Raw genomic sequence first — 19,299 nt, 5'->3', positions numbered from 1 at the left:
AAACGTCGTAATTGTATTTTTATATTTTTTGTTACGGCCATTAACTACGCCTGTATACTTTGACAGATAAATTGATGCGACGTAAACGATTGTAAGTGATAAAAGAGATAAGGGGTAATGAATGAACATCCGTTAGATTTACCGTTTTATTTTATTGTGATTTAGTTTAACAACCATATTTGGAAATACAGCCCTTTTGCCCGAATTCCCCACAAGCATATACGAACTATTTAACTCCTTAATATCCAAAATATTTTTTTTCTTGAGACTAGCTGGCCGTCCCGTCTTCGTCCAGATGTAATAAAAATTGTACTACCCGATAACATCATAACAAAATTTTATCGAAATCGGTCCAACCGTTTGGAGGAGGTTCAGTTACATACACACGTACAGAAGATTTATATATATATAAAGACGGAATTAAAATAAAAATCTATACATATATGTACAATAGATATGATCTGATAATCAACAATTATTATAATTTTTTTAATTAAGATTATTATTTCGGAAATATTTTTTATCGTATTTCATAACTTTAGTCCAATATAATGCAGTCAAATAAAATAATTGCAATGACTATGTACCTACTTATATGTAGTTCGGCCCGTGCTGTTTTTTTTCTTACGAAATTAGTCGTCTGGCGTCGCTTTAGCGGTATTGTCGCTATCACGCTGTTACTTTTTAGCGGCGAGTGGCGATAACGTTTTAATAGCTAATAAAAAATAAAAAAAATAAAGTATAACTTTGCAAGGAAATCAAACTAAAATATTTTTCTCATCTGATACATAAGTGAATAAGTGTGAAGTGTCATCTTCTTGTATTTTGTTATCTGTTCACTATATTTGTCCTTATTTTCATTATTTGAATTATTTTTGTGTGACAAAAGATTTAAAAAATATCACCATAACAGTACGCGAGTTGAAACTGTGTCGTTCAGTAAATATTATTGAAAATATTAATTTTGTTAACAATAACCTACTTTCTCTCATTATTTTTGTGAGGTTAAATCTACATATATGTCAAAATTGTCAAATGTATGTTTTGATTTTCTTAATTCGGAAAACGATGAGCAATTTTTAAAATGATTCATCCGTAGTAATAAATACATGAAAATACGGAATGAATTGTAAATTGTTATGTGAAACCAAAATGATAAATAATAATAGCGTAACTAGCTCTGACTGGTGATCTAATCAGAAAACAGTAGGAACAACAGTGAATGTGTGTTTAATATTTTAGATAAAGTGAATTGGACACCAAATTTTAAATGTATAATTGTTAACAAGTACATTTTTCTCACAAAACAAGAATATAAAGGATACAAATAATCTAAGAGAGGTAAGTGAAAATCATCATTTTGTATTTTGTTTAAAAGGTGTTATTTATTAATCTTAATAACTTATTTTTTAATTCTCTAGATATAAACATATCATCCTCCCAAAAATCCTGAATCCTATATTCCAAGAAAAAAATGAAATAAAATACATTATCAAGTATTATCCATTAATTTATTGAAAATCTGTTGCACAAGTGACTTTACCTTGTTTTATTTATATTCTTATTTAAAATTAAAGTAAGTCAATTTTTAAATTAATATGAATAAAGATTATGAAACAAACAATATGAAGAAAATGTTTTATTTGTTACAAGTAGACATAGACAATGCATTTTTGTTAATTATGTTTATGTTATTATTACTTACCTTAAAACTTCACAGTTCATTATTTAGTACATGCACCAAAAATATTATTTAACTGTTCATCAAGAATTGTGTTAATATTAGGAACCGTAAATAATACAGTGTTTAAATTAATGTTTTTTCTTATATTATTATTGATATAAAATTAGTTATAGTTCTGATTGTTTTTAAAAAAAACCTTTTTGCAGCTGAACATAATACTATATATATTCAAACACATTATTTTATTTAACACTTGGTTAATCTTTACGAAATTGTGGAATAACAATTGTTTTATTATCTACCCTTTTTATTTAAACATTTATTTTATGATAATAGGAAAAAAAAATTTGATACACTTAACTCCTCTTATATTATGGACTGAAAAACACTTAAATAGCAATATATATCATTTGCATTTAGGTGATATCAGTGTATAAATTAAACAGCACGATTAGGTAACTTATTTGTATAATTATATTTAATGTTCTCGAAAAATGTTAAGGTTGCCGATATATTCAATAAACTTATTCTTCAGATTGCTTTATTTGTTTTACACTAGCAACCACAAGGGTACCATAGTCCCTAATTGGTGATGTAAATGATAGACATTATTTCTTACAGTGCCAATGTCGATGAGCGTTGGTGACAACTGACCATGAGGACGCCTTTCTGTCAATCCAAAAAAATATACAATCTCTAAACCAAGCCAAATACTAGAACTCTTGCTGCTTCCAATGCTATCTACTTTCAATTGTGGGATTAAAATAAAGTAGAGTAAATTAATCCTTAGTGTTGGAAAGGATAGCAAATAACTTTAAATTATTATTTTAATTGAAATAAAAAAACACACTCAATCTATTGATTATTTTTGTTTTTCAATCATCATTTGAAAATGTGTTTTATTGGTTATTAAGCAACTTGATGGTCAATTTATAGGCAATAAACTTAACTATTCAAAAAGTAATAGCATCGATAATAGTATTTACTTTATTTTACTGATAAAAATCTTTACACCTTTTGTGTGAAGGTTTAATGTTAGTTGTTATTGTAAAAGTGTACTTAATTTTAAGAAAAACAATAGAAAAATTTAATGGGTGCCAGGTGTTAAGCATAAAATAGTAGTCTATGTCCTTCCTTGAAGTTCAAGCTTGCTTCATACTAGTTGGTTTAGTACCAAATAGCAACAGACAGACAGATAGTCACTTTCACCTATATAACATTAGTAAAGGGATAGAATAAATTTACTTGATTATATATAAATTCTACTTTATCAATTGTTGAAGTTCTCAAAAAAATTTTTGTTATAAAAATATACATAAAAGTAAAAAAAACACATTTGCACAATTTTTATTGCATTTTGTAAATAACAAGCATATGAAGCTGTCAGTGACATTAAAATACTCTAGACTTTAATTTAACTTTTAAAAGCATATGTACCAACTACTTCCTTATAAAGATAACAATATCTTGTTAATTTTATACAATAAAAATTTAACAATAGCAAAGATACTTTGTTTACTTATTTAACAGTTTAATATAATTTAAAACAGTTACCCCAATAGTAGGTACTTTATATATATATTGTAAATATATATAAAAATATAATATAAAAATAAAAAAAATAAAAAAATTCAAAGTGTTATTGTTTTATTTTAAGACTTTCACTCACTAATACTATCATACAGGTCGATAAATACATTTTTAGTCTAGTTTTAATTATACACTAACTTTTACCTACACTATACGTTCGTTTCCGCGCTTTTTTATATAAAAAGTAGACTAACCCACAAATGATGTTAAAATCTGTATCTATAATATCAAGTCTAGACGTTGCTCCGCTGCATAAGAAAAAAATAAAAAAGCCACAACTTAGAACTACAAGCACTTCGCTTTTAATTTCGCTTTTAAGTTCAAAATCTAAATAACTATATTATTTATATAATTTAATTTTCTTTTTGTATGTATTTACAGTTTTTCGTCCGTTTGGAAGTCGTTCTGTAACTAAACGTACAAGAAACGTAAACATGACCGAATGCTAAATCCGTGAACTAGTGGAACAGTTGATTTCCTGCTTCACACGCCATTTTATTTCTTGTTATCAATCTGACACGTACATTGTAAACAAAATGATTCCGAGATCTTTTTTATATCGTTCAATTGTTAACATACTATGTATCAACATTTACTAGACATTTCTATTTTGTCTTAAGAGCGCGCTTTAAGGCAGCAAAATTTCATATTGTATCGAGCATACTTTTTCTATGCATCTACAACAATCGGTATTATTGCAGTAGTCAGTAGTAGTAGTAATAAGTCAGTAACGCACACTTCGCGCTGGCTCGAAGTGTATTTTGCGTAATATATGCATTAATATAATATTTGCGTAATAAAAAAAGTGGAAACAACTCATTTAGTACTTAGCAACCTTTAAATATACTGCTGGACTGGATTATTTTTCTACTTTGGTAAGATTCATTTTTTCTACCATTGTCATTATTTTTCCATAGTCCTCTCGTTTCTATTGAGCCGCAGCGACTAATTTAAGAAACAAATATGCTCCACATGCGTCAGAAATGGTTTTTCGTATATTGAAAATATAGTAAACACCAAAAGCTTTATTTCCTTATAAAAATAAAACGAAAGAATTTTACAAAAAATCTCTAATTAGCGTCTTAGATTAATTTGTAATATAATTTACCGTCTAGCTTTCGTCATAATAATCTATAGCATTACGAGTATAAATCGAATAAAAATTATAGAGTAAAGAATATTTTGTGTTTTTTTCTATAGAGATAATTTTATTTTTCTAATTTATCGCAAGCCTCGAAAATATGTACAATGTACAATCAATTTTTTACATTAACGCCAGAAAATATTAAAAAAAAACAAGCTAGCCTTGCTGTAGTCGAATATCATGTGTAACATATGACATATAACCTTGGAAAGCAACAATAATATTATATGTTCTCGGAAAATGGATAGGGATCTGACTGGCAACTCTAGCACCGCGCACGCTCATTGGTCAAATCAAGTAGCGCTACTTTCACAAAATCACTCGCACAGATTGAAGAAGAAAGATGTTGTTTTTTTTTTATTATGTTTAAAGGTCTACAAAACAAAATGACAATCACAAAAATACACATGATTACATTTTTCATGATGTAGACACGGCATGTCTTTAATATTAAGTACCAATTAGCGTCTAGACCATGAGAGCAGCAGTTACCAAGCATACATTTTTTTTTTTTTTTTGTTTAATTTGAGTTATTTAATCTATTGAAATATTTTTTTTTTAAACAATTTTTAATGAGGCTATAGAACGGTCGGCAAAAATATCGTAATAATAACTAATACTATTGTAAGAGGAACACATACGGTATAAAGGCGAGTGGCTAAGAACATTTGTTCTAGAGGTAGGAAGACTAAAGGTCCTAGAGTTGGGCAGACGACTGTTTGAACGAGGGATGGAAAATTTTATGCATTGCAGGATATCGGACGAGTCAGTAAGCCCATGAATTAGTTTGTAAAGAAAGATAATATCGTTCATTTTTCTTCTAGTATGAAGTGAGCTTGCTCTGTAAAAATTGAGCCTCTGTTCGTGACATTTATTATCAGTGTAAGTGAGATGATATAAAAATCTCTTTTGAACACGTTCAAGTCTATTAATGTGAACCTGAAAGCAAGGGCTCCATACTACACTACAATATTCCAGGATATTTCGAACTAAGGTATTGAATAAAAGAATAGCAACACTCGGCTGCTTAAATATTTTTAACTGTCTACTAATAAATCCAGATAGTTTAGATGCTTTTTTATTATATGATCAACATGTAGCCTATAACTTAACGAACTATCAAGTATAACGCCAAGATCACGTATGCTTTTTACTTTTTGTATAGTTGAACTGCCATTAATATAATATGTCACCGACTCAGAAATAATCTTGCGAGAAAATTTTATGTAAATTCATTTTGTAGGGTTGATGTACATTTGATTTATGTGGCACCAATCACAAATAGAGTTTATATCTGCTTGCAATATTAGCTTATCTAAATCACTTTTTATTACACGATAAATTTTTAGTCATCAGCAAAAAAAAAATAAATTTGATTTTATGTTAAAGCATAAATTATTTACAAAAATTAAAAAAAGTAAAGGTCCTAAATGTGATCCTTGATGTACTCCTGTAGCTACCTCATTTTCTGCTGACTTGAAACCACGAATATTAACTAATTGTGAACGGTTTTCTAGATAAGACTAAATCCATCTCAATAAAGAACCATGAATTCCTATATGTTCAATTTTTTTCAATAATATCCTGTGATTCACAACATCAAACGCTTTCCTGAAATGTGTGTATATCGAATGAATCTCTTCTTTCTTATCTAAGGCATCGGCAATTACAGATACATAAGACACTAAATTTGATGCTGTTGATCTACCAGCCAAAAAGCCGTGCTGATTACAATCTATATATTTACGTGTGTGGCCCAATATTTCCCTATGCACAATGGACTCAAATATCTTACCACAATTTGAAAGTAAAGAAATAGGACGATAAGCAGTTACATCACCCACATCACCCCCTTTGTGGATTGGTATTATATGAGCTTTCTTCCACATGGGTGGGAATATACCCGTCTCCAGCGACTTATTATAAATAGTTGTTAAGGGCTTATACAAACTATTTGCCCATTTTTTTAAAAATGGATGAATTCATCGGGACCGGATGATTTATTCGTATTTAAAGACTGAAGACATCTCAAAACGTCGATTTCTGCTACGAACAATTTACTTAGCGACGTAACGTTGCCATATGGATTACTAAAATCTAGTGTTGGCAGTTCTGAACATGCATGACTTAAATTATATGTACTTTGAAAATGCTTGGAACAAAGGTTAGCTATGGCTTGTCCACCCACTGCTTTTTCAATTCCTAGTGTCATTTCATTTGGAATTGAAGTACAGTTACTCATTTTACTTTTAAAATATATTACACATAAATACTATTCATACATATATAAACACAGGGATACTCTTTATTGGTTAATATTCTTACCGAGCAATAAAAGTGTAAACGCTCCCAACATTTAAACATCAAACAGCTATTGAGAACGTTTTAACAGAAAAGTGGAATAATGTTTTGGTAACCGAATCCGGAACTTAAGTCATCCTTTAAATAAGACTTAACCATTCGACAAACGAAGCTGTCGCTGGGCATTAGTTCCGAGTCGTGATAACTATCTTTTGTCAATATTTGATACGTGCTTTCTTTGATACTTTAATGGATGAAGTCTTTTATTATCAAAATGATAATTGTATCGATTATAATTGACTTATCAATAAAGTGTATTATAAATAACCTATAAAATATAGTCAAAATTAATTATAAATTTATAGGAAAAAAAATAAAATTTATCATTCGCAAATTTAGAAATTATTTCGTAATAACTTCCAAGCAATAAAATTATCAAACGTTAAAACAATGTATTCAGGAATCTGTAGTTTTCCTTGAATTATAATGAAGGTGTATTTTTTCTACAGACTTGTTCATTTCAGGTATTTATTAATGACTTTGCAACGAATAACTCGCATAAAAATCATAAGCGTTAACTTTTCGCGGTATTTATTGTTTCTGTTATCACAATTCTACATTCTCGTTAAAGAAAAATATTAATGGTACGAGTAATAAAAGAATTAAGTAAAATTTCCATAAACCATATTTATGGATAAATAGGTAATTAGTAGCGCATCCAACCGGGTTAATATATAATGTATGGTTATAGGCAATTAATATTACTTAATTTTGTTTTTAAAAATGATCATGAAATTCATTCTTTACATGTTAATAATCTAAATTTAAAACGGATGAAACTGCGAAGCGAAGATACTTATATTATAAACCCTTCTCCGAAACGTGCTGTTTCTTCTGGTACAAGTTTCAGTTATTCATTACAAAAAAATATTTTATTATCTTCCTCTTTTATATCTCAATCTCTACCCAATCTTTCTCATTCCGACAGGTTGTAAATAATTAATTTAACTTTTGATTGCATAACAATATACTAATATTTTTGGTTATGATACTTATGATACCGGTAACAATAATTAATATATAACCTAGTCTGTAGAGACTTTAATAAGTAACAGTAATAATAAAATAAAACAAAGCATTGTTGTATACTGTAAAGAGAACATAAAAAGATTGGCACCCAGAACTCGTGGGCATTCGAATGAAAGCCTACACACTTCTGTCTAGCGGCAATCCAGACAGCAGTGTAGTTTTTGAAAAGGCCTTATTTAAAAGGCATATTTCGTCGTATTTCTGTAATTAATTTTCTGAAAAAAGATACAGAGAAGAAGTTTAATAACTTAATCATGGCAAATATAAACAAAAAATTAAACCAATTCTAACGATTAATAACATTGATTCGCATGCGTATTTAATATACTAGATACTTCCCTCCAATGAAAACCGGAGCTTGAATCGTTTCAGAGACGATGTTTCTTAATTGTAGAAACATATGAAAAAATACAAGGGCGATTTTATTAGTCATGTGATAGTTGTTAATTACGTTGTGTATGACATACGTTCGAGTGTTATAAATGCGTATGACGTATATACTATACAAATTATATATCACAGCAATATGCCGTTAGATTATAAAATATTTCGAAAATATTGTAGTCGAAGAACGAAAGATTGTTGTCAATATATAGTGACCGATTATTGAATTTACAAACGTTATGCACGTTTGTAAATTATAATCTACTGAAAAATAATGCGTTAAATTGTACGTAATATTTTACGGTTCACAATCTTTCGAAAGTAATTTAAAATTTCACGGTTATATATATAAGCCGAACCATCGGCTTTACCTGGGCGAAATTTATAAAACTTTACCTATAGCACATAAATCGTCAATCGCCATTTTACTCCCTCGAGGGGTGAATTAAAAAAAGCATCCTATGTCCTTCCCCGACACTCAAACTTTCTCCAAATCAAATTTCATCAAAATCGTTTCAGCAGTTTAAGCGTGAGGAGGTAACAGAGAGAGTTACTTTCGCATTTATAATATTAGTGTGCACTGTGTAGATTTATCTGTGACGGCTTAATTTGAAACAGAGTTTTTTCCGATAATAATTAGTAGATTGTGCTCTAATCATAAAACCCATTAAGATATCAAAATTGATAATTAATTTAGACAATTAAAAGCGATAAATATAACATATATTATATCTACGTCATTTCGTTTCTAGATATCTAATGGTATTAATATTATTTAAACGAAATAATTTCTCCCAAAGTTTTAAAGCATTTATTTACCTAATGCTACATACTTATATTTACATATATTATACGAAGATACTATCAAGATAACGTCTGATTTAAAGAGACTCGACTCGTTCTAGTTTTTTTTTTTTTTGTATAAATATGGCTTGTATCTGTGCTAGTCATTTACGCACATACAATAAATTACATAAAAAGAAAATAATATAGTCCTCGATGTTATAATAATCTTCAATACCAATATCTATTTATAAAACAGTAATTAATTATTCAAACCTAAGATTAAAATTTCTAGTTTTCCACCATAAAATGATACGTGTATAATATTATGTTACTGTAAAAGCTCGAACTACGGTATATCCTAAGATTTTCCACAAAAAAACCCAAGATTTACTAATTCTTAATTGTAAATGTCTAAAAAAGTTTGCGATTCGAACTTTTACAACCACTTGGTAAATCTTAGGATTTACATTGAAGACACAGTAAATGTTGAAAAAAATAATGTCAACGAAAAATTTAAATTGGTCAGGATTAGTTCTTAAACCAACATCTACCAGCTGACAGCGGTAAAACCTAGCATATACTAAATTCGAATGAAAAAGAAAAACTTACTTTTACCAATTCATGTCGGTTTAACATTTTGTTTATGAACCAAAAATAGCATAAACAGTTTTTTGGATTTGGTATAAATGGTTATTTTCCGTTTTTTCTCTTACAATGTATCACAAATACTAGTTCGTATGACATGATGCGCATGATCTGACAATATTAAACGATTATTCACGATCAACCGCGTAATTAAAGACAATTTGAAATTATCTTTGTGGTAATTATAATTGGCTGCATTCTGAAACGCATGTCGCACGAATGTAACGTTGAAAATATAACATGTTTAAAGTATGATACTTTGAATACTATACGATACTTGTTTAAATATCGTTAGTCTGTCTGTGTATGTATTGAAATTATGTTTGTGTGATTGTATGTATGTATATTATCCAAACTAAAGTAGGTAGGTAAGAGCCGAGATGGCCCAGTGGTTAGAACGCGTGCATCTTAACCGATAATTTCGGGTTCAAACCCAGGCAGGCACCACTGAATTTTCATGTACTTAATTTATGTTTATAATTCATCTCGTGCTCGGCGGTGAAGGAAAACAACGTGAGGAAACGAAACTCTGCCACATGTGTATTCGGCCAACCCGCATTGGAGCAGCGTGGTAGAATATGCTCCAAACCTTCTCCTCAAAGGGAGAGGAGGCCTTTAGCCCAGCAGTAGTTAGTACATTATCAGATTGTCTCCAAGGGTAACGTTGATTAATTGGTTTTTCCAAGTTTTCATTTGACTGTTTTTAAATGTTTGTGTTTATATTTTCTTAGTACATGCGTGTGTTAGATTTTTTGTAGATACTTAATACATTAAGTCAGGATATTTTAAGATAATTTCTATTTCTTGATTTTTTATTATATTTTAAGTATATAGTATTCAAGTAGGCTTTTACAAGCACTTTTGAATCGTCACTTAACAAACTATTTAAAGTAAAGCTACCACCGGTTCGGAATGTAGATTCTACCGAGAAGAACCGGCAAGAAACTCAGTAGTTACTCTTTTTCAATATCTAAAATACAGTCATGTTAGTTAAATACAATTATACTAACTTTGTATATATAATACTAACTTTGTATATTGATAATTGTAAAAACACAATTCATATATTCATCAATAATTTAACAAGCAATAACAATTATACTATATCGCAAAATGATATCGTATCTTAAATATTAGCACCTTGCTACTCCAAGAAGTGTAAAGTAAAAGTAAAAGTAAAAGTGTTCTGTACGGAGCTTCCATCACTTATATAAGCCTCACTACAAATCACGTGACTTACAATAATGAACAGAAAAGTCAAAGTACCCTCTTATTTAATATCAATGTTATCAACACAATTCAAAAATAACTTAAATTAAATTATTATTATTACAGAATTGATTAAAACATACAATACATAGTGTAAGCCTTCTTTGTAATTGTCTAATTATTTATTTATTTCTTACTTAATCTGACACGTGCAAGTAAATTTTTGCAAACTTAGGTAGGTACTTTAAACCAGTTTTATTTTATCAAACCGATTGAGCTGAAGACTTGCTCATAGTTTTGGTGCGAGTAAAATACGAACAAATGATTACATTTTAACAATTTTTCAAAGTATATTTTTTTGTAAATGAAGTTCTTTTTCGAAAATGGTTATAGTCTCATTTTGAAGAGCTCCAGCCGTAGATGTGCAAAAAATGAAAGATAATTCTTGATTGGAATTTACTTTAATATTAAATTATAAATACTTAAATTAAAAATTGTTATAATTTAACAAAAAAAATATTTTTAGAGAGCGGAATAAAGTTACTGGCCAGTTAGAGAGCAGGTCTGTATAAGGAAAAAAGAAAAATGTAAACAAAATTATAGCTATTTTTTTTTTTAAACTGAATAATGTATTTGATTATTATTACTATTTGACGTTAAAAATATCATTTAAATAAGGTTTCATAGTTTTGGCGCCAAATGTTGATGAGCGACTTGCAGTTTGCAGAAATCAAAATAAAACATAGGTTTCGAAATTCCTAAAAAAAATTATGAATAAACGCGAAGTTTCGCGGGAAATCTACGAGTATTAATAATTCAACGACGTAAAAATAATTAAATTATCAATTGTTTCTACAGGCGCTAAGCTGGCTACTGTCGAAAGCGGAAAGAGTTATAAGAAGTATTCAGTTACACGGACCTAAATAATTATATGATATAAACCACAGCCGTTACGACCCATTGCTCTGTGATTGCGTTAATATGTGTTTTACATTTCTATGTATGTGCTTATATTTAAGGTACTGCAATTTATGCATGAAATAATTTAGTAGTCTATGATTAATTTTAAGACAATATATAAAAAGTAATAAATAAAATAAGACAGAATACACTGCCATCCACTGAACTAATTCACTAACCCGCATTGGAGTAACGTGGTGGAATCAGCTTAAAACATTTTCAAAAGTAGAGGAGTATCTCAGTCCAACGGTGGTACATTAACTTAACGTTTACTTACGACTGTCATTAATCGAGATCTACGTAAAACTTGAAGTTGTTTAACCAATACACAAACATATTATATGTTTTTTTAAAACGACAGTATAAAACAGTACAAATTCTAGGTCTTAATCTAAACCATCTTATTATAAAAATGAGAGATTAAATCTTAATTCTGACCACCAGCTTTTTAGTTTCCAGTGCAAATTGAGTCTCTTATCTCTGACCTCACCCCGATAGCTATCCGTTATATTGTTCGACACGGCCTTCGAAAAATTTGCGATCATATTGCGAAGGTTTTATCGGAAATCGAATAGATAAGAGAAGTCAACAGTCGGTGTCACAGACTGTTTGATAAACAATTCTTAAGCTATTGTAGCAAATTAATATAAGAAATTGATGACTAACACAGTCTGGCAATATGAACTTATTTCGAAACGTATACATTGTTTTTATATGTGTATAATCATGATATTTTCAATTACGAGGGTGTCCCGATCCACATTAAATTATCGGCGTGCTTTAGTATGACAGACGACAGTATGAGTGATGCTCGTGATTACAAGATGTCTTGTTTTGTGTACGTGAGCGTATTAACATAGTAATGACAAAAAAATACCAATTAGATCTATGTGCATATTATGCATCACTTTTTTTTTAAATAATAAACTGTATGGTGTAGTTTTTTTATATTCATTTAATATATTATGAAATACTAGCTCCCTTCGACTTGTGGTCCAATTTATTATAAGAAAAATTAAAAGTGCGCTATGCAAGAGAATATTAAGTAAACATATTACTATATGTTTATAACGTTTATTTATTAATAAGTTAAATATATATGTCAAAAATCGGAAATATGAATAATGTAAAAATTGGTTAGAGTCGTAATTTTATTGTGAAACATTGATCAAACATTGTCCTCGGTCTTTACATAGATTCAAAATAGGGTATTTTTAACTTCCAAGGGCAAAATGTTATTGTTACAGCTAGTCAAACACCAGTTTTGCAGCGATTGTTTTTGGTTTTTCCAACTAAAGTAAGAATTATAATTAATTATTTGGAGTGGGGAGGAGAAAATGGAATCGCAAATAATCTATAGATTTTTATCTCAAGTGTAATAGGTATAAATAGTTATTAACAGTGTAATTTAAAAGATAAACACATGTTACCATTCGTCATTTTAAGGACCTACAATTTTCTAGTACATTGTTTGTCAAGGCTCAAGACGTTCAAGGATTAGCAGTGAAGAAAGCTGTTCTTTAGATAATGCACGTCGTAGTTCAGCCATTTTATACAAAAAACTTTACAAATGATATATACAAACATTTCTCGTTAATAGCTCTTTCTATTAATGGAAATGGAAAGAGCTATAAACGAGAAATGTTATACAGAGGCGGAAAGAGACTTCTTTATATTATACCAATATAGATAGACATCGTCTCTAAAGCTATTACTTAAAATTTTAGTAAGATGATATCAAGTGAAGTCGAAATATTGATCATATACATGTACAAAATTAACGAGCAAAACCGATATTAAGTTTTTATTTACAAAAGGTATTCGGATTGGCAAATGGTGGCCAATTGATGATAAGTATTATTAACGACCCATTGACATTTGCGCCCTAAATATTTGACAATTCTGTACAATGCGCCATTACCCTTGGAAACTAAGATGGTAAATCTTGTGCCTACTGGCTCACCACCTAGTATTGGTCCTGTCATATGTGGCAATAATAATACTCTATTGGTATTATATCCCAAGCACCAAACTTATAAAGAGGTAAAATTAGTTGCATTGTATTGATCCAATTCGAAAAAAAACTAATAAGGTATCGCAAAATAAAAATGGAAACAGATGTAATTCAGTTGTTCGAAGAAATAAAGACATAATAGTTGTAATCCAACAAAACAGGAAATTAAAAAGAGTTGTTGGTTTACAATACATACCTACCTACCTAATATGCTTTTGTTATTTGTGTTTTTATTAACCTCCGCGTACCTCCCGCCATCTGCCACATTTATAAAGTACTAAGAGAGCTGGGTTTGCAGGGCAAAGACCGAGGGGTTGAAAATACTGGTTAATACAATGTGTGTCTAGATGGCGCTGTTAACATTAAATTAAAACCGCAAAGCTAAATGAGTTTTCTATACAGTTTTCCATGCAATTAACCTTTTAAGAAAGCTCTATAATCATTGTAAATATAATAATAATAAAATATTATTAGGTATTAGCCGTGTATACAATGGGATTTCCAAATGGAATCGATTTTCATATTTCTAATATAAAAAAACTCGATTTGCATACAATATTTAATCCCAAATTTCGACCAAATAGAGAGCGAATTCTCAAACATCACTCTACCGACTATTTTTACTCATAAATAGGAGCCAATTATCATATTAAAATGACGAATTTCCATACAATGATAATCAGTATCAATAAGTTTCACCCTCCTAGGATATGAGTTTTTTAAAGTAAAGCGTCTTAAAAGATGAATTTTGAAAATTCCTTTCCTATACCTACGTTATATATGGAATACCTGTGCGAAATTTTGATCTGTTAGAACACAGTGAAAACACGGAGAGGGCTTAGAGTAGACGTTGTATGACAGTCATTCATCTTAAAATTACATTAAGTTGTCAGAAAATAGAATGACCTAACAAAACATATGGACAATTAACAACTATGGTGGAATAATAAATAATTGATCCAATTTTACACATGAAAAAATACTTAATTATAAAACTCATCACAAGTGACGAAGAGTTTCAATTTAAATCGTAATTAAATGGCAAATATGTAATCCGCTTATATGAGCTTAAATTACCCACCTGTAGTTCGTTTCAATGTATATTTTTTATACAAATACAAAAAAAATGTCAATTATTAAAAAGATTTTTGGCATTACACATTGATTTCTTTGACACCAGTTTATCAAAAGCTGGTAAAAGTCAGATAAGTCTTTGATCTAGATTGTTCGGAATTATATTATAATATTTTGTCAAGTTATATGTTGTTATGTTTTATATTGTAGCCAATTTTTAATTCATTAATAACATAATTATTTATTCCACAAATACATATATATGAACAATTACATGGTTGATCTAGGACAATATACGTCTCAGTGTATAATAACATAGACATTAAACATTGGAAGAGTTATTATACGAATTATATGTTTTAGGGTGAACACCCTAAAAACACATCATGTGCTATGTCTCTATGCTCAAGGATTTGTATATAATCGTTATGTTTTTTTTTTCAAGTAAAACGTTATTTATTTATTATTTAAATTGCTTCGTATTTATATTCCTCTTTAATCATTTACACGCAAAATATACTTGTGGACATTACTTTAAGAAATATTAGTTAATTTATAATTATAATTACACCGAACAATGAGACTATTAAAAACAAAATACCGTTACTTTTTAATAATTGAAATGATAAAAAGTATAATTAAATATGAAACCGACTGTTGATATAAGAGAAAGAAAACTTATCTTTGGGAAAAATCGCCTTGCTTTGTAGTCATTTTTAATGTTAGGGTCTTGTTGCTAGTAGGTCTAACGCGTAGTTGGTACATATCAGTAATTTTCCAACCAGATCAGTACGTTCCATACTTCAAAAAGTATGCCTAACATTTAACAAGTAGCTATAATACAGCGGTTCTTAAGTGTACATGAGTGTCCGATTCTATTTTCGTCCCTATAATTTATCGGATATTCTATCAATAAATCCTTAGTATTGGTAGACTAGTGTTAGGATGTTGACAATGCTAGGGCTTTTCCTAATTGAGGACAAAAGTATTATATCATAGAAATGTTTTACTTGGTCGTAGGGCTTTCTGCTCGCCCGTCTGTGTAGGCACCACCCACTCATTAGATAGTCTACCGCCAAACAGCAGTACCTAGTGCTGTTGTATTTCGGTTTGAAGGCCATAACATTTTAGTTCCCAAGGTTGTTGGCGCATTAGCGATGTAAGGTATGGTTACAGCTGTAATATTTATTACAGCGCTTTTGTCTATGGACGATGTTGAGCACTTACATCATGCATATATCAGGTGGCCCATTTGCTCGTCCGCCTATCATAAAAAAAAGATCTAAGAAGGTAAGCAGTGACAACATTCGTTTAATAATCGTGATATCGTGTACAAATGTACATTCCATGGTTTTAGTTGTCCTATATTATGCATTTGTCTTTCGCCCGTTTATCAAAACACTCTTTCTATTAATCATAATCATAACATTTACTATATTTTAACAAAACAATTGGAAAAATGAGGTGTTCTTAGGAATTCAATGCCATCGCTGGCTCAAGCTTTAGTAAGTGTTTAGAAGTAATAGGAATTTTGTTGATGTTCCACCGCTGGGTTGGTTTATTAATTTGGGATGTAAGAAACGATTTCTCACAGCGCTAATGTGTATTATAATGTGTATATAGCTGTGGTGACCACTTACCATCAGTTGGCAATTTGGCCAATTCGCCCGCCTGTTTCTATTAAATAAGTATCGCTACATAATATTGGTCTACTAGTTTTGGAATACAGCGACCAAAATACAAACAAACTATGTATTAACGTTTAAAATTAATTATATGTACTCCTGAGATTTTAATCGAAAATTAGTAATTATTTTATATAAATTGCTAATTTCTGAAAGCTTTTGTTAAAACGAGAAATTATTAAAATTGATAAAAAAGTATATTTAAAAATTTAATAATGCATGTGCATATATACATTGATTTATATAAAGAATGAATATATTTATATTAAAAAATAAATTATTCCGTCAATGTTAAACCATAGGTCATTGACTTGTATAAATTGAAGTTTTGAAACAATATCGAAAGTTTTGTCTACGATCCGACAACCGAAGAAATATTATTAATCTATTTAATTATTATGTTGATCCGTCGATTGATTCATCAGCACACTTTACTTCATATACTACGTTCAATAATCTATATATTTTAGATATGATTGATATTTAATTATTTAATTGAAGTTTTTTAGTATTTAACATTATAAAAAAGGGACCTAGACTAATATTTCGAAAGGGAAAAATGGTTTTCAATTTCAGCTTTGTATGACAATAACAACAGGTTAGAGGAAAAAATTTAATATTAAATTTATAAAAGCGTACAATCGCTCATGGAAACGTCCGAAATTACTGCAATTTTAACAATGTTTGTATTTTAATGAGATTTTCGCATGTGCTGTTCTGTTCCTAAAATTCATAGTAAAACCTGACCGCAAATGAAATTAGTTTTAGGTTTAGTCCCGTGTGGTCAAAAACAATTCGAAAGTAGAATGTTGACGCATCGAATATTAATGGAGTGCTTGCTACTTGTCAATTGTCCGATAAGAAATGAGCTCGAAGCATTGGGGCTGACTGACCTGAATAAATTAAATCGAAACTATTATTGTAATATATTGAAAGAAAATTTATATGAGACTTTTAATTAAATTTTGATTACAACGCGTATAATTCAAAAAGAATAATAAATCAAAAACTGATTTTAGTAGTGACTATGAAATGTCATATTTAGCTAAAATAAAAATGGTGAACGATAACTGCGAAAACGATGAACATTTTTGATTATAGATTCGTCGCACGTAACATTGGCGAAATAATCTGTGCCCATTTCGCACCAATAAGAGCCACGAAAAATAATAGATTCCTAATTTACCATTTTATATACCTTCATATAAATTAAAGTTTTTGTATTTCGTATGCGTTTCTATAACATTGGTAAATTGAAGACCTAGCTAGCGAAGTTTACTGGATCGCGAAGTCGTAAATAAATTGTCGTAATATAAGTATATATATATGTATATATATAGTAGTAGTATTAGTAAGTATATATATATTTATATATAATATATAACAGTAGTCTTAGTAATTATTTTAAATTTCTTTGTGTGTCATATCTAAAATAATTTATATTTTTGACACAATATCCTATGATATGAAATAGCTGCTATAAAATCTTGTATATAATCAGAACATAATTTAAAATGAACGACATAAGCAGGTTTATATCGAACTATGCAAAATCCCACCTACTCTTATATGTTGCCGAACTTCACTACTTTAAACAATTTAGCGAGAATATTTGAGGCAGCTCGTACGGCCTCGAGCTCATATTAAATATACTAAGACGTTTCCAAACTTAGTCTTCATGATTATTCAAATAACCACAAAGATTATTATTAATAAATAACTTTTTTTCATTAAAATAAAATTTAAAAAGTCGAAATATCGAATAAGTCTCTTTCTTTCAACAAATAGGTAAACTAATAAGGATATTATTACATAGATATATTACATTCTCGTGGAAATTCAAATTAACAATTAGGTACTGAGTCGTAATAATCCCAGTCTAGGTAGGTATTAACGTCACTAACGTCAAATGTTGTTATCGGTTCTGTAAACTATTCATAACGAGGTAACAGAATACACAGTTACTTTTATCCTCACTAATTAATTACTCAATTATGTTTTAAAATATATCATATTCATTAAACGATAATTAATTAATTAAATATTATTCTAAGAATTTATTTCTACATCAAAAACGCTTGCATACATTAAATAGTAAAGAAATATTTGAATAAAAGTCATTATATAAAATAAATTAGTGTTCTGTCACAGAGATCGTAAATCTTTCGTGGTCTTAGTAACACCACATTTATTCTTGTTAAGTTAATTAAAATATGACTGCATTTAAAACTCACTTCTCTTATATTTCAAGGCACGTGGAATATTAAGTTGAAAAAACATTTTCTGTTTAATTATCTTCATGGGTCGGTGTCATCGAGGTGGTAAAATTATAATTTCATCCGAAAAAAAGAACACTTTAAAAATATGGAATGAGTTCGATTGACCCAACGATAAAAAAACTTGTTTTATTTTTATAAGATGACGATGGCAAGATTTCTTTTAACAATATAATGGTCATTTTAAAAACGAAATTTTAAATAGATTTTACACCATCCTATAAAATGGGTATAAATAAAATCGTCTTAGAGAAAAATATTATATAAATATACATAAATATTTAATCTTATTTCAGTATATGATAAATTAAACGACAAGACAAGACGAAAAAGTAATCTTAAAGTTATAATTTGTTATCCTAATATATTCTTAGGTATTACATAATAAGTAACATATACAGTAAAATATGTTACCGAATGGAAAACCAACAACACGACCAAGAATATCATACCATATA

The 19,299-nt window shown here is 29.2% G+C and overlaps 1 protein-coding gene across 1 annotated transcript in view; it reads left to right on the top strand.

Moving 5' to 3' along the window:
- The first annotated feature begins 625 nt into the window (after window positions 1–625).
- Window positions 626–19,299, top strand: part of LOC113400204 (probable beta-hexosaminidase fdl) — a 90,863-nt gene continuing 72,189 nt past the window's right edge. Inside the window, exon 1 of the mRNA XM_026639691.2 lies at window positions 626–1,341. The gene's annotated coding sequence lies outside the window, so the exon portion shown is untranslated. The remainder of the gene's footprint in view (window positions 1,342–19,299) is intronic.

Source organism: Vanessa tameamea, chromosome 18, assembly GCF_037043105.1.
Source record: "Vanessa tameamea isolate UH-Manoa-2023 chromosome 18, ilVanTame1 primary haplotype, whole genome shotgun sequence".
Lineage (NCBI taxonomy): Eukaryota > Metazoa > Arthropoda > Insecta > Lepidoptera > Nymphalidae > Vanessa > Vanessa tameamea.
This window is presented reverse-complemented; position numbering and strand designations above follow the sequence as displayed.